Source organism: Aethalodelphis obliquidens, unplaced genomic scaffold (assembly GCF_003676395.1).
Source record: "Aethalodelphis obliquidens isolate GAN/ISIS:26980383/991018 unplaced genomic scaffold, ASM367639v1 scaffold1, whole genome shotgun sequence".
Lineage (NCBI taxonomy): Eukaryota > Metazoa > Chordata > Mammalia > Artiodactyla > Delphinidae > Aethalodelphis > Aethalodelphis obliquidens.
In genome coordinates this window covers 53,212,261-53,230,753 of record NW_020837945.1, presented here as the reverse complement: position 1 = coordinate 53,230,753, position 18,493 = coordinate 53,212,261, and positions in this window count along the sequence as shown.

Genomic DNA, 18,493 nt, shown 5'->3' with positions numbered 1-18,493 from the left:
CTTTTTTTTTTTACCCCCAATCAACATTCCCAAGATACAAACTTGAAATCTTGGTGACAAAGTTTGCTTCTTCTTTCCTCTAACCTTACACATCTACTTAGATATCCTGTCCATAGATGAATTCTCCTAAGTGTTTCATTTATATTGTCCTTTCTTTCCATGATTATAGCCAACATTTGAGTTCAGGATTTTGTTACCTCCTAATATATTGCCTTATTTAATATGACAGTTTTCCCATAGGGTACCCTCATTCAATGTCTTGTTTACAAGATTGGTATATACTAATAGCCTCTCCTTCCCACTGCTTTATCTCTAAATCCCATGAGATGATGGTGCCTTTCCCTACTGTTCTTCTGACACTTCTCTCTCAATAAATGCTTTTTCATTCCTATAGTACAGTTTGAAAATATCACGTTTTTGCCAAGAAGACTTTATACATTTTTGATTTGTAACCCAATTGAAGAAAAATTCTTACCCTTACATTTATTTGCCATAATCATCAAAGCCACCAACATCATATCTGAAACCAAAACAACTTCTAAACTATAATATTTTTCTACTTTATAGATACCTGCTCATTTTATTGTCAACAAATCTATGAAATAAATATTTATATTTCCCCTTGTTAAATGGTGGAGCTGTAACTCAGAAAGTTAGCTACTCAAGACACAAAAATGTATCCTTCAGGGTAGGGAGCATAACAGACCATGGCTCCAGCTGCTGGGCTCTGAAATCCATCACCATTGTGCACCAAAGTCACAGTTCCTAAGGGCTACTCCTAGTCAGTGACTGGGAGATACAGGACTCTTCTAACAAACAACTTTGGCTCAAAGACTCCCTACCAATTTTGTAGAAATTTCCTGAGCTACACTGCAGTCCTTCCTTCCTTCTCTTTCTCTTTAAAAGGTGGCAGACCTAAATCATAGTCTGACAACTTTCTTGATCTTCTCTGGCTATCTCCTATTTTCCCTCATAGGCATTTACTTCAATCAGCTGTTGTATGGCTAAATCTGTCTTGGTATGTGCTTCTCAGAAGACCCAGACTAACACAGTCACACTACTACTTAGAAAGTGAGCTGAAATTTGTACTCTAGCTAGGTATCTAGTTCCAAACCCAGTATACTTAGCCACTAATATATGGTCTCCATCCACATTTACAGATTTTTACCCATCTTTAGTCCACCACTCTCCATCCAAACCAGGCTACTATCCACTTCCATTTCATTGCTTTCCATTTTGAATATCTTCCAGTCTCCCTCTCAACATATAAGTTACTTTTCAAGGTCTATTTCAAATATAACCTATCCTTTGAAGCTTTTTTAAAAAATCATTTGCCCTAAATTGAATTCTCTTTTCAGTATCATCACTACCTGTGCTTCTTTTATTAGTTTAGGGAATATTTTAACATTTTGTGTAAAATAGTGCCAAAATACGTGTTAGCTACATTCTCATTTCTACAGTTGACTTCCTATGTGACTTTAATTATGGGTCCGTGGGACATGGTGCCTTATATGCCTCACTTTCTTCTACCTTACAGTAAGCAGATATAAATAGAAACAATTTCCAAGCTACAAAAATAATCTTCATAGTGCTGAGATCTCATGAGACTCGAAAATATCTATTATAACATTTGTTTTAAAATAATGGCTTTTATTCATTAGGATTTCTATAGCAACAATGAAATAACTTGCATGATATTACCAGTCAATTATAAGATTCCTAAGAGTAGCTATTTTTTTTCCATTGATGATCTCTCTCTTTCTCTTTCTTTCTAGAAGAAGAAATACCATATGCATCCATTTTTCTTTTCCTATATTCAGTTGACAGGAATATGAAGAACACAATATTTCCTTCAAACATAGTTACAAAGATAAGTTGATTCTTCGAAAAGTAATTTAGATCTAGACATTAAGCATCTATAGCTGTTAACATCACAAAAAGAAAGATGACTAGATGTTATCTCTCTTGATAGAGAGATCTAAATACATACAGCTATGGAATAATCTTTTCAAAAAATAAAATGTAGGAGAAACTTAATTTAGAAGACATCTTTAGATCCAAAATGCAAATTTAATTATATGACTAATGAACATGTCAAGTGACACTACAGGGATGCAATCAGCACCTATGTTCTTTTTTCCAACATTTAAATTGTGAGTGAGAAAAATAAAATTGAAGGGGATCCTTATAGATTAAAGAAGATTTAAACAACATATCAGCTATTTGCAATGTGTGGTCCTTATTTTGATCCTGATTCAAACAAGTGTTAATAAAAATAACATATATGAGACAATTGGAACTTTGAACATTTAAGCAGGTATTCAAGGATGTTAAGGAGCTATTGTAAGTATTTAGGTAATAACGGTTTTTAGGTTTTTATTTTTTTAAAGAGACATTTTTTAGAGATACATACTAATATATTTATTGTTGATGGACTATGGATACATAGGGCTTTATTGTGGATTCTGGCTATTTTCTATGTTTGAATATCTATAATAAACAGCCTAGTACAATTAATATAAGATGAAGATAGTGGCTGATTGGATAAGCAACAAAGGCTAACTACCCTTTTTGCTGACTCTCTCATAGTCAATTTTTGATCCTCTGTATTAGTCTGCAATACAGATTGGTCTGTGTTAGTTCCTACCACAGTGATGAGGCCTCAGAGAATAGTCGTAAGCATTAAATCACAAGTTCCTGCTTGATCAGACATAAAGTAATATTATTAAGTGAAAATGAGGATTAGAACAGCCACGAGGTTCAGAATATACCTGTATTTTGCCAAAACTTTTTTTTTTTTTTTTTGCGGTACGCGGGCCTGTCACTGTTGTGGCCTCTCCCGTTGTGGAGCACAGGCTCCGGACGCGCAGGCTTCGGACGCGCAGGCTTCGGACGCGCAGGCTTCAGACGCGCAGGCTCAGCGGCCACGGCTCACGGGCCTAGTTGCTCTGCGGCATGTGGGATCTTCCTGGACCGGGGCACGAACCCGCGTCCCCTGCATCGGCAGGCGAACTCCCAACCACTGCGCCACCAGGGAAGCCCTGTCAAAACATTTTATTCCTAGATGGAATAGTGAAATTACTGTCATAAAGATTTTTTTTAACGAACAAAGAATCAATATAAATATACTAGATGATTTTACGAAATAGTATCAAGACTGATATATGCCCACCTTTACCACAGGGATAAAACTGCTAAACAGACCAGGATACCTGTGATAACAGCCAAAACAGCCCATTTCTATTAAATAAGGCCAGGATTATACTGAGCAATTTTTGCTGTTTGTCTCTTGTATTTCAGACTTGAGGCAGACCATTTTTGTTATTATATTGTCAAGTGTTTGGATGCACAGGGCATAGCTTGTTTATCATTGCATCTCTCCACCAGCACAATTTTGTAACGTATAATTGGCACTTAATAAATATTTATTAAATAAATAAATAGATAAATAAATTCATGTGACTTTTACCTTATATTACATTCATTACATTTTATATTAGCGTCCTTTTGAGGGATTCAGGATTCTAAATAGTGAGCCATTAATTAAATGCAGTAGTTTCATCAGTTTTACATTGATAATCATTAGCTTCGGTGTCAAGGGTACATTTTCTAAGTAGATCTGCATACTCCAAGGCTGTAGCCTATCAGGAGTGTATAGCATCACATAGTGTAGAAAACAGAGTGTGGGTTTAAATCCCAGCTCAAGATAATCTTTACCACACTGACCTATTTGCTCGTTCCCAATGGTCACAGCTTTTTGTCTTCCATGTCTTTACCTATACTGTTCTCTCTGCCCTGAATGCTCTTTTTCCTTGTTTGGCTAACTGTTACTTTTCCTTGAAGACTCAACTCAGACCATGCCTCCTGGCCTGGATGAGATAATGCCTTTTTTCTGTACTAAGAGACACATCAGGTTTGCCACCATAGAGCTTATAGCCCTGCAACATAATCATCCATTTATTTGTTTCTCCCCCAGCCCTGGTTGCTACTCGACTCCATCTCACCCCAGAACACACACACACACATACACACACACACACACACATACACACACACACACACACACATACACACACACTCTCTCTCTAAAAAAATATCTAAGGATAAGGACTATGCCTACCTCTTTGTATCTTCGGTGCCTAGAATAATGGATGACACTCAACTGATGCTCAGTATATCTTCACAGTTGTTGACATGACTTAAAATTAAATAATTGTATGAAGTTGTCGTTAAACTTTTGTCTCCCATTTAAGTGGAAAATTTTTCTTTGTCCTGAGATAAAACAAACATATACCTCAAAGTGATATGACTTCTATTGGTAATAAAAGGAGAGTCACCTTCACAACCAATTTGACATCACAATTACCTGGTATGATTTAGGGAGCATCAAAAGGACCTAGCCTTCCTACTCATAAATAATATTATGGCTGTGACACAATGCCTGAAATAACCATAATCATTCACTCCTATAGTTTAAGTAATAAGTGCTGCTGTTACAGTAAAAAAGTTAACTTACAGAGGAAACTTGTTTGATAGTTCACCGGGCAGTATGGCATTTAAGTAATGAACATAAGTCAGATAAATTTGAAAAGAGGAAATGAATTCCAAATACATAGAGAATGGTTCTATGGTAACCCAAGATCATCATGAGGACACAACTCTAGTAAGTTGTTCCTGGATTATAGTAGGTACTAAATATAAACTCACCAATTTCCCCTAGTACCAGTTCTGAATAGAACCCTCTTAGTGATGCTACTGACTGGAGATGGACAGTAGATCATTCAAGAACTTCCTAAAATTCCATCAATCAAATACAACTTTACTAATTTTGCCATATCCGATAAAGCAATATGGACACTTCTTTGGCACCAAGAGAGTGATACACTGAAGTGCAGAGTAACTTCAAGAAGCCTCAGGTAGGAGAAGGGAATGAACCAATGTACTCTAGCAATTTAAAAAGTCGGTTTTTTAAATTTTAAATAATCAATTTTGTTATTTGTATGAGCTTGCATCTAATATCACTGTTACAAAAAGAAACATATTCAAGAGCATAATCTCAAATTAGAGCTGGACAAGTGGGAGCTACTATTCTAAAGCTTAAAGCTCTCTTAAATCATAATATCAGAGCCTCCAAATTTGAAATCTCCATGGTTTGTTGAGTCTGGTCTATCGAGCTCAGTTTTGGCCCGGTTCCCACACATCACAGCTTCCTTTAGCATTTCAGTTTTGCAACATGTGGTTCATGCTTCTTTTCACTTCTGCATAAAATGAGCTAGCCTATCATTTTAACTGTTTATCCCTCAGGGTATTTTTGTCACTCAGTAAATATTATTTAAAGCTAAAGATGATGGTTTTCAAACATCTATCTGTAGAATATAACATACATTGGTCATCTGGATAAATGTCAAAGCTGATTTTTTTAATATTCTTTTTGAGTTTCTCTTAAAGTGAAAAGGAAAATTGAGTTCAGCCATCTTTCCATATTCAACTCTTGTTCTTTCTCACCATTCTCATGCCTCTTGTAATAATCTGTCCTGTTTTGTCTTTAGGTTTTTTCTTTTATCTTTTTCCCTCACCTTGTACTTTCCTGGGTGTCTTCTGTTTACACATTTTCTCAACTGAATCCATCACTACCGCAGAAAGTAAATTCTTTTTAAAATACTAGAATCTTTCAAGGAATTTTTTTTACAATTTTTTATGAAAACATCATGATATTTGTGGGAAAAATTTAATACAGTAAATTGGATAGAGCAAGTCTACTGAATAAGAACAAATAAAACATTAGGCTACTTCAGCTTGGAAGCACAGAGTTTAAACAGTGACCTGTATTCATTTCATAAATATTGATTGAGTACCTTTTATATTTCAGATCCTGTATAGATATTGATATAGGACAGTGAACCAAAGAAATACAATTCCTGCTCTCATGGAGCTTGTATTCAAGTATCGGTAAAAAGTATGATGATATTTCTGGTCATAGGTTTAGAGGGTGTGAAATGTATATAATTGGGAATAGGGGTATTTGAGAAGAAAACAATACAAAATTCGAAATACAAAGTTGGATATATAAATACTTATTTAAAACTAGAAAAAATTCACAAAATTAAAACAATTTAAAGCTGATACATGCCACAGGCATTATAAAATTCAGGAAAATAATAACACTTCTACTAATAAACTGACATATAACTATGACACTTTTTTTCCGTAAAATTTTGGCTGTATACTTTTTATAGCCTCTTCATACATTAATGATTTTATACCATTTTCTGTAGAGAGTATAGAAAAAAACTCAGGCTCTTGTCTAGAATGACAGAAATAAGTTTGTCTTATTATTGATAGTTTAGAAAAGTTTCAGTTTTACAACTCACTGAGAAATGTAATGCTAAGGTGCAATTTATTACAAAAGGATGAAAAATACATGATTCTTTACACACTGACATACTCCATGGTACAACTACAGGTTTGTTCTCTAAAAATTTAGGAATTCTAATCACTTCTATATAATCAAATGAAAAGAGCTATTTATTGTGCATTTATAGTAATAGATATTGTATTATTGGGTATATGTGCAGTAATAAAAAGAAGTTTTTCACTGAATAAGCATGAGGGAGAACTGAGTCTTCTGCTTAAATGTTTACATATCTGATGATTGGGAGAAGTTCTCACATACCACATCCAAAACCTATTTCTCTTCCATAGCCCACATATTGCTAGTGCTTGGTACTGTAGGACTCATTCATCTCACAGCCTGACTCCTAACCATGCACCACGCATGACCACGGCATAACCATGCATGACTCATGTGCTTTAGCACCATGGGAGGCTAACACTAACTCAACCCTTCATGGAAGGGAATGTGAACCACATACATAAATCTCATTAAGCCCAAATTAAATGTATCTCCAGTGAAATTTCCACTTAGTTGAATTTACCCTTAATTGGATTCCAGGACATGAGGGGAAGTGTGCTCAAAGGAAAGTCAGAGTAGAAAGAGGCAGTTGTCTTATACAATTGTGGCTAGAATCTACTTCTGCATATTTTACAAAAGCATTGCTAGAGCTGAGCTTTGGAAGAAGCTTGAGCAAGTGAGAGGCTCTGGAGTTTCAGCTACATTAGATGTACTGTAAATCTGTTTCTGTGGTCACGAATGAATTGAACAAAGCTGTTTTATTTTTCCAGAGCTGACATTTCCAGAGATACAGCATTAATCTTACCTATCCAAGGTAAACTCAGTCATATCAAGTTTAACACTTAGTATCATTCAGTTAACTTAGCATTTTCCTGGGTGGAGCTCTCTGGAAGTGATTATATATGGCTCTTGCATTAGAGGAACATGGATCCAGAATTGTCCTCTATCCACACTACCCTCCACTGACGGTACCATCCCGCTTGGTTCCCATTGTCATATATTTGCACCCATTGTTGCTACATGTGGTGTCCAAGTTTGTTCTACATCCACTCTCTGAATCTGCTCTGAACCTGGTGGCTCTCTTTCAGCCACTTTCAAGGTTCTCTCAAATGTTATAGATACAATTCAGGTGTTTCCCTTCCCCACAATGGGTGGTGCTGACAATAACATGCTGCCTGTGACCCCACTCACCATTCCCATCTCTCAGCACTTGCAATTCCACTACTTTATCAACTCAGTTGAAGAGGAATATGTCTAAGAAGCTAGTAGTCTTTCCGGTCTTTGCTCTGAGATGCTTTCTGTGCTCTTGGATTCCCTTTAACCTCTTAGAGTTTCTAATACATTTGCTCCTCTAAGTCTTGGCCTGGAAATTTGGACACTGGGTCCCCATCTCAGCTTAGTTTTACTATTCAAATCAACCTTCTTTCATAGGCAAGTCAAACTTTTATCTCCTTCTAGGATAGATCTAATTCTTAGGATGCATCCTACGTTCTTTCCGATTCTGTCTATGTCTAATAGTCAAGATTTAAGAAATTAAAAATCAGGTTTTTTCTGTGAAGCATCTACTTTTGCAGTGGAAAGTCCTGATTTCAGAATATGTTTCTCTGCCATTAATTAAAAAGTATCTGTGGGAGAGTTCAATGGATTTTTTCCTGGACATTAAATACTTTTCCTATTAGGCAGCAGATGACATTGGAGTAATTAGTGGGGTGTCTTGGAACCATAAAACAGTGTGGCCATAAAAATGTCTCTGTTTAAAATTTCCAAGCCTTATCCTGCTATGAGTAAAAGTGATGAAAATGAACAATTTTAACAAATGCTAATATATTAAATATTGTACAAGAAGATACCTTTAAAAATATTGCAACAAGAAAAAAACATGGAGATACATTTAAAATATATAACATGAAATACTACTTCAACTAGATAATAACACTGAAAAGACTTGTTTAAATTAAAATAGCTTTGTTCTGATTGTAAAATCACTTCATATTTATTTTAAAAATATCATATAATACTTTATATAATTGCCCATAATTCCACTACTGAAAGATAATGCTAATATTTAATGCTCTTATTCAAAACTTGAAGACTTTCTTATTCCAAGAGCTAGGATAGGCAGAAAATGAAAATAAATGTACAAGTTCTTACAGCCGTTTACAGATGAAAGTAATGGGTCTATAAATGGAAAATGGAATGTGTTTTACCATAAGTAATAACTATTATGACTTTCCTTCAGCTTATATTGACAATGTAGTCTTGGGCTGACCCACAGTCAGCATAAAATGGTTAATCAACAAAGCTCTGAGGAATATGGTGAAAGACATTACTTGAAGGTATCAGAGAGATGTTTGTTCACAAAAAGAGGGGGGATTCTTTTTATAACTTGAGCTGGAAATTGCCCCAAACTCCAGGGTAGTTTTTATAACTCTTCCACTGGCTCAGGCAAAGATAAAATGAAGAGAGGAAATATGGGGGCAGTAAATAAGATGGGAAAGAAAAAAATCCTGGGAAATCTGGCAGCTGTCTTGGGCCACTTTGGAAAATATATTTTGGAGGACAAACATTTTCATGCATCAGTGTGACACAGATCTCTAGAGAAGTAGCAAGTTAGGAAAGGCAGTAAATTGCACTTCAGCGAGAAAGTTGATGACAACTCTGAACTCAAAGTCTGGCTTTTGAACAGTTGTAAAAAACAATATTGAAAAAATATCTCTCACATATTCATATAAAAGCCCAGAAACTCAAATATGCCTGCTCCAAAATAGTCTGGAATGACATGTGGAATAACAAACCAAGTCTTGTCGTGATGATGGTGAGACGGTCTCATCAAGGCAGGACAGCAATAATCCTTTTAGCTTCAGCCAGCTTGGGGTGTTAAAAGTTCCTTATGTAAAATTAAAATCAGTATCACACACTACGAAACATTTATAGGACGTACAATGTATGATATAATTTTATGATAAATGAAAAATGTAGAAAGTAAACCTCAGAGAAAGTTAAGCATAGAAAGGTATGTATGACCTGAAGTTTTTGTGGAAAATATCTTAAAGCAAATGTTATTTGAATAGGACCTGAGAGTTGGATAGAACTGATAACTAAAATAGCTTTAGAAGGCTTTCAAAGCAAACACAATTAAATTGTACAGATGAACATATTGTGATGTGAAGCAAGGGATACATGACAGATAGTGAGAAAGAAAATAGGTAGGTAAGGTGAGTCAAGCAATTTTTGTATAGTAAAAAAAAAAAAAATAGTGTTGGGTCAGGATTTTACTCTTAGACCTAATCCTAACTTTCTGGTTGATTTTAGGCAAATCTCTTATCTGCATCTCATTTTCTTTCTCTGTAAAATGATGTTAGACATGGCAGTTCTAAAATTTGATGTACATGATAATAAAAACTAAAATGTATTAAATGCTTACTGTGTGAGCAGAGCGTGCTTTTAGCATCCATTTCATACTTGCTACTTTATGAGACAGACTATGTTATTATTCCCATTTTAGATGTAGCAAAATGGATTATTGAAAAAATTATTCAAGCTTATTTTATAGCTAGCTGACTAGGAAAAAATATGATGAAAGTAGAAAATTTTAAGGAAAATGAGTCAAGGTATTGTGTATAACAATCAGTATATAATGCTGGAAATTTTGTAGGGAAGCAATTAGTTAAGAGCATATTCTAGAAATAAACACATGGATTGATGAGAGATTAGAATTAGGAGGTAAAAGTGGGAACACAGAAGAAAGATTTAGTCTAGGAGATATTTCAATGAGTCTCATTGAAAAATTGTATGGATGCGAAAAAGAAGACCGGCAGAATGTGGCTTTGAAGTCAGGAATGCCTGAACTCTGACACTTTCTCTCTGGATCTTGAATATGTGCTTAACCTCCTTGAAACTTAGTTTCCTCACCTATAAAATAAGAGTCAGGATACCTACCATGTCGGTTGTTTGAAGGATGAAATTAAATACCATACAATGTGCCAATGCTATCCCTGGAATTCCTTAATTGCTAGCTATTAACATCATGCGGATGGCAGGTTTGGAATTTTCATCAAAGCATAGTATTAACTGAGATACTAATGATATCACTTATTATGTATAGTATCAACAATAAACATTTACTGAGCATTTCTTGTAAAATACAAAGAAGCATGCGATGCTGACCCTTTATATTAATGTTTCACAATTTTCCAGCAAAGATAAGAAAAGTACATAAAGAGGAAACAAAAAGTCAAACCACCATATGATAATGCAATAAGAGAATTACAGAGTACAATGAGAATTGAGAAATGAAAGAGCTTATTTTTGGCTAAGGGATGAAGAGCATAAAACCATGATCTAACTCTTAGAAAACGAGTAGAATTTCAACATACAGAGATGGGATCATACCAGATTTTTGGACTAGAGTGAAAAAAGACACATTATTAGGAAAATGACAAGAATACTCTGGTTAAGGTGGCTAGTGTATATTGGGAGAATAATAGAGGGAAAGTTATACATAGTTTGCAGGTGGTTTTGAGTGATAGGCCAGCACTGAATTTTATCCTTCAAGAAGCAGGGAGGGAGGTGACATTTTTTAAAACAGAATGACACTATAAAATTGGTAATGTAAGAGATTAACAGACTAAAAAAAATGAAATTGTGGTGCTGGGGCAAGGTAATATAATTGGTGAATTCAAGATAAAAAATATAACTATTTTTAGCCATATGCTTTAAAACAAGGATCCTTTCTTTGAGGAAAAATTCACCCCTCGTAGTTGTGTTCCCTCTAAAGATTGATCTGTTGTCTCCTTTATAACCAATTGTTTCTAAGGGTAAACCCAGAGTCCCAGATATATAACTGATATCGAAATTCTAAGGAAGGGCTGAGAAGGCTACAAAGAAAACCAGGAGTCCAGTGAGATAGGTGCATATGAATTTGTGTGGATAGTATTTTGTTAAGCTGGGATTCTTCTTCTTTTTTTTTTTTCTGGAGGCTTTTAGGCCAGGAATGTCCTCTATTATTCTAAAATCATGTTATTCAGAGGAGAGCAGACAAAGAAGGAAAGTAGATGCATTATAGCGTAGTTGTTCCTTCTCAGAAATCCTGGGTTCAAGTCCCAGCTTGCAATAGTTCTATAATAATGGACAAGCTGCATAATTTCTCTGTACTCCAATGTTATCACCTTTAAAATAGGGATAATAATACTTCATAGGGATATTGTTAAGGCTGAATGACAAAATTCATTGAATCAACTAGAAGGATATCTACCACATGGTAAATATGACATGATATTTAGCTTCTGTTGTCTTTAGTGTCAATCCTTTTTAGGTAGAATCCATTGTAATAGTTCAAGGATATGTTAATTATAGTTCAGACCAAAATGTTTAGCAGTAGAACTGAAAAAGTTGAGAATAAAGAATATTTTGGTAACAATAGCCCTTGAACTCATAGAACTGAAAAAAAACAAAAACAAACTGTGGAGCCAGTCCTAAAAATCTACTAGTCCTAAAATCCGCTAGAATAAAAACTTGTGATTGGGGTTAGTGCTTGGAAATTGAGCCACAATAGGGAGTTACTGTGGAATGCAGCATAGTCAGTTTGCTGTGGAAAATTAAATAGAAATAACCTAGAGGATGGAATAGAGTCTTGAATAACACCCAGATGAACAGAATGCATTAAGAAAAAAGAGAAAAGATGGAACCAGAGGATTAAATGGAAATCAAAAATATGCTCTTTCAAAAGCCCAAATAAAAAAACTAAAATCTCATAAAATAAAATATGGTGATTTACATGGATTTAGTGTTCATTGCTTCAAGTTCAGGGAAATGGAGACTGAAGATAAAAAATAACTGGGGTTGGAAATTACCAGGCAAATGATGTCCCTTAAACACACAATATTATTAGAGTCATGTGAAACAAAGTCAGATATGGAGGAATATGTGGCTAACAGATAATAAGAAATAGAGGTCCAGGTCATCTTTGCAAAAGTGAAGTAGGCAGAATCTGGATGTAATGGTAGCATTTAAAATTTTTTTGTGGAATATCCTGAAAAAAAAAGAAAAAAATAAACCCACTGGGCTAGAGCTTGTTTGATACTGGATACCATGAATTTGCAGTAGGCAAGATCCACATGATTTTCTGTTCTGCAGCCCTGGCCAATAAAGGAGAAAGCAGACCAGGGGGTAATCCAAGGTTCAGAGTGGGTGCCCTCTGAGTTAAAAACCATGAGACAGTCTTAGGGAGTAGCAAATATGGCATGAAAATAGATGTTCACAGAAGCAAATTAGCACCCAAATAAGCTCTAGAACTGGTCTTACTTCTTTTGAAATAGAACCAAGCAATGTCCTGACAGCATACATTATAGTGGTGGGTGCCTGTTGTTTTATAAGCAACTTGATTGTTTCTTAAAGTTGGCTTTAAGCCTGAAAAGAATATGCATTTGGAGTCTAAGAGGGAACCAGTAGCAGAAGAACTATAGCAATTAAATCCATGTTTAGCCCTCTGCTAACCCTTTTAGCTGTCTCAGCCTGACAGTCTGCATTTGGCAAGGGCGCTGCTCAGTCTGCTTTGCCCTCTTGGCAAGGCAGCCATCTGGCCAGTTGCACCTGCTTCCAACAGTCCTACTACTCCCATGAGCCCTATGTTGGTTTAAATGAAGTGAGAGCTAATGGGACTTGAATTACATGTGGAATGGGATGGAAATGTGTGAAAAGGAGGGCTAAGCAAAGCCAATTAGCTAAGCTGGAATGGATAAACTAAACTGAGTAATTGGAAAGAATGGCAGAACAAGGTTAGACAAAACAGCAACCAGGATGATGAATGTTCTTCGAAAAAAGAAGCTGACAAGTTCATGGTCTGGGGGGGAAAACAAAACTCCATCTGCCTATTCAAGTGGCTCCAGCTTCTCATTCATATTAAAGATAATTCTGAGCTGTGCTCTAGCAGCATTGCTGAAAGAAATTGCTTCAGGGAACAGGCTTCCTCTCTCCTAACCTCTGCTTGATGACTTGAGGAACATAATGAGCACGGCGGTGCTGTCAGAGGAGCAAAATCGGTACCTAGAAGAGATTAAATTGAATGTAGGGGAAGCCTCCAAAATAACATACCTTTCCTCCTTGCAGAAACAATGATATTTTAACGTAAAAATTGCTGAAATGGTCTAGATGTGAATTTTGCTTCATTTTATATATCGTTTTGGACTTTTTCAATCTCTTCGCATTACTGTTTTAGCCATACCTACTGCCCCACCCCCTCTTTGTACTAGTTCACACTAGCAAAATATATGTCACGATTAGAATTCCCATTGTTTTCTATACTGGAATACTGAGGATTGTATTACATGGTTATGTACCATACATGATATATACACTACTATAATAGTTTGTGAAATTTCACAACTTTATAATAGCTCTGTCTATGAAATAATTAACCTTAGATGCCCAGAATATTAAGACAGAAACCTTTTGAAATTACTTGCCTCAGAAGTTAATCAGCAAAAAACATAGTATACTGAAATTCAGTGCACGTGTGCACATGTATATATGTTCAACTATCTAATTCGTTGTTAATTTTTCCTCAAAACTAACAAGTTACCAAAAAATATCTACATGTCTTAAATTTAGATTATTTATGTTAATCGGCACGTCTCTGAGCTAAATATTTCAGAAAAAAAATGGAAAACTATTTTCTATGATTCCAAAGTTATATAACAAATCCACATGTGCCCCTACATTTACTGAGTTTTGCTTCTCCATGAATGGCCCGGGAAAGAGTGAATAAATTCTTTTAGAAAAGCTCAGTTGTGACAACATATAGACATTTTTCCTATTTTCAAACATTTTCTGTTTACTCTATAACTCATATAAACATTTGGGCACTTATCAAAATTAATCATTTTGGTACAAGGGAAAAGTTTTAGAATTTGAAAAGGCCAACTTTCAGTGGATGTGGATGTATGTGTATGTGTTTAATGCCAGATACTGCAGATAGTAGGGTATGAAGTGGGTGATTTTATGTCTGTCTCCACATTCTATTTCTGTACTTCAAGTCTCCACCTCTAAAGATTTTCATGTGGGTATCATGGTAGCATATGATAAAACTCAGAGAGATTAACAAAAAGTCATACAGTGGTCTTCTTTGGGGTAGTTTGAGCTATACAGGTTTTGCTTTGTGTTTATCCTTCATATGAACTCCTGAAATACATTTAATAAATAATGAAAAAGAGTACTATTAAAGTTTATAGAAACCACTATAATAAAGAAAAATTATTTTGACTTCAGGAATCTTCCACCCAGAGATTATCTTCTCTTTATCTTATCTGGCCCATCATTCATACACACACACACACACACACACACACACACACACACACACACAATTGCTAAATTGACATTGCTTTTAAATTGGCATAATGTGTTTCTTTTATCAATGACATAAAAAGAAGGCTTTGATTTAGAAGTGATAGCAGCCACTTAAGAAAAATTTCATTTATTCACTGTAAAGATCTCAAAATAACCCTACTCTATCTGGGATACTCTGTAGAAGGAAATAAAATGAGATTAACGGAGCTAAATGCCAAGAGCAAGCAGTAATTAGACAAGCCCAGAAGAGGTGCCAAACCTTCTACACTACCATAAAAAAGTGAAGAGAGACACTGACATGGCACTGTGAACACTGCATTTGAATTTCACATGTTTTACAAGATTCAAAGATTTCATTAATGTTAGGGAGAATTTAGGATAAGCCATGTAATGAAATACTTGTTTAGAGGCTTAAATTCAGGTTTGAAAGAATTTAATGTAGTTGTGTAGATTAATCAGGATACTTAAACTCAGAACTATATGAATTTTCTTTGTAAATTCTCGCTTACTTTCTGCAACTCACCTCTTCTCTGTATTTGTAGATTTGAAACTCTCTCCCTTTAGCTATTATAAGAGATGAATTCTGTGATGTTAATGAAAGAACTTGTAGAATTTGAACTTCACAAAAGCATATTATGATTATCATCATCTTCATATTTCAAAAACTTCTTCCAGACACAAATGGGGCCTCAAAATAGAAGCAAAATGAGACAAAGGATTAGTTGACTTGCAAATGAATTGGGAATTTTTTTAGAGAGACAGCTGTATATCTATCAGTAGATCATGTTATTTCAAGCATGGGATTGGCTTGAAGACAGTATACAGAATTTAGAAATTAACTGCAGTAGTGCCAATCCTACTTTTGCCTGTGGGGAAGGAGGGCAAGATGGATATATTTAGCAGTGTTGCATAGAAAACTTCATTGCTTCCATGCCTCCTGGTAATTGTGCATCTCTTTCCTTCTCATTCTTCAAGAAAATGGAGACTTTACAAACATATCTTCCTCTATCGTTCCACCAAAATTAGTAGTAATAATAGTGAAGGTGATGATGTTGATACCACAAAGAGAACAAAGCCACCACTAGACAGGGATGGAGCGCACAGGTTAATAGAGAGCTGCTACATCACAGACCCAGGGCCAACATTGTGCAAAGCATATGTGAGGGTACCAAAACCAATGACTTGAAAAACTACAGTCATACAAAAACCTTTATAACAAGGGCCTAGAAATATAAGAAGCTGACATCCCAACATAAATGATGTGGAACAAGGCAATGTTCTAATAAGAACTGCTTCATTAAGTGCAGTGGTTAAGGGTTGTTGTCAGTTGCTCAGAAGAGAGGAACTCAAGGCTGAAATCCAAATCTGGTATACTAACTCTTTATCTTTACTTCATTCTGTGTGAGTATTTCGTAATCTCCCTCAACAAAATATTGTCATCTCCACACGTCTTAATTTAAATACCTTTAATCTCCGTTACTAAACATATCTTATCTAGTAAAACCAATGCAACTATTATAGTTAAGTTTCTAGTTTCCAATGTAGGAAAAAACCAGTAAGGAGTACCCCTTTTCAAGTTGTCTTTCAAAGCTTCTATTCATTAGATATGGGGCATAAAAAAGAAATCCGGAAGACTCTTCTAACCTGAAGATATAAAACATTATAGTCAAGATGGTGGTGATAGAGCATATTTTAGAAGCAAAGCTATTAGATGGTATCAGTTCCCACCTTTGGCATATCTAGACATATTTGAGAGCCACAAAAATGTTAAGTCCAGAGGTACCATTTTTTCACTCTGATTTGCCATTAAGCAATTTCTTAGTCAGGCTCTCTAGCCAGAGATTTCTCTGATGTCACAGGATGAAAAGCAGAATTACCAATAAACCGATCATTGGTTAGTACCATCAACTCATATTGCTTTTAACCACTGAAGACAATTTCTTCATTAAATCCCAATCCTCTTTTTGAACTAGATCTTTTTCATAACCAATCAACTGATAAATGAAGCCTCACATTGTTTAGAAAACTATGCTTGTCACGGAGCCTACCTTTGTCAGACCATCTCCCCGGAGAGTCCCATTCATCAGGCCTTGTCAAGTTGCATTACTCAGCCTCATTAATGCCACCTCACAGGATGCAGCACTACATCCCTCCCGGAACTGCCTGATAGACAGCTTCTCCCTGCACAGACTTCTCAGGGGCCCTTTGAGAAGTGCTTTATTGAGGGCTCTGGTGAAGGGAATAGCACCTTAATGAAAGACATGTACCAGGGCATAATTAACTCCTACTGCAGCCCATGGCTGTCATCATCAGTACTTTCATCGATTTGTCACCTATGAGGATGACAACTAACTTTTCTTAACTGAAAGCACAGGTGATAAGAGAAACTAAGTAAAAGTAGAGGAGGAGTGATTTCAAAAGCTGTTTTAATAGAAATGTTTTATATTCTGTTGGCTGAAAGAAGAACCAGTCCTTGATCTCTCAGCTGGTGTAGTTAGATTAAGGAAAACAGCCTCAGGAGAACAAAGTCAGAACAAAGGCCAGAGATTATCAAGAAAACCATTTAGCACAAGAGGTAAATGTTTATTTGAATTGTGACAGACACTGTTAGTAGTAGATCAAGATGTCATAGATTTAAGCTCTTTGTCATTGCAAATACTCTGAACACAGAGTTTGAATGGAGGATCACTTAAGACATGACAATGTATCCTGGAATTAAAGGTGACAGGAATGAAAAGCAGAGATTGATGACAACTGTTCTCCTTTACAAAGCTCTCTACTGTTCTTTTCTTATTTTCCTAGTGTCAGCTTCTTTGAAAGAATTAAAATAAATGAAAAGATTATTTATTTACACCTGCTTTAAAATGCTACACAGGCACGTGCACACACAAACACACACACACTCCCCATTCAGCATTGTTTCAGAGTTAGATGCAGCTTCCGCTCTTGTCTAATTGCCTTTGCAGAGCAACAAAAGAAGTAAATGACTTTTTTTTTTTTTCTTACTAAGCTGTAAATCAGATTCCTGTCAGCCATGGTGGCATCTGTGGGTGTAGGGCCCCTTTAGAATGACAGTGTCCAATTACGAACAAACATTGCTGTTATCCCCAAGGAAAACAGAATTCAGAGGATCTGTGAGATAGCACATGGCCAAAGAATCTGATGGTTTGGTTGCTTTTTGACGGTACAATATCTATTTAGTATTAATAGTGGTAGGCTATATTTCTATCCAGGTGGAATTCACAATTTAAAAGGGCAGGTTTAAAACACCAAGTGCTAAGCCTGTGTAAAACTAGTATGTCTAGTCAAGGGCTCTCAAAAAATCTATAATTATCTGGAAAGCCCTGTTGTGGAGATTTTCTTTATTATTTATGGAAGAATATTATTTTTATCCCAATTTTTAGCATCCCTTTTTTCACTCCTAAAAACACTTTCCACTGAATATTTATACCCACACACAGTCCCTTATTAAAATTCCAAAATCTAAGAGCTCCCAAATCTTAGAATTTATTTTAATTTGTTTGGTGGTAAACTCTGCCCTAACATGAACCAAATAGCAGTGAAACTTCACGTGAACTTATATGAAGTTCTTCATTTTTCCACTTAGTGTGAATATTGATATTACTGCATCCCAGTGTCTTTGATCATAGGACACTGACCCAGGCTTAGAAGGGATATTATGTAATACATAGTAAATGCCCTGCCTTACCTTTGTCACATTGAAAAAGTGCTAAA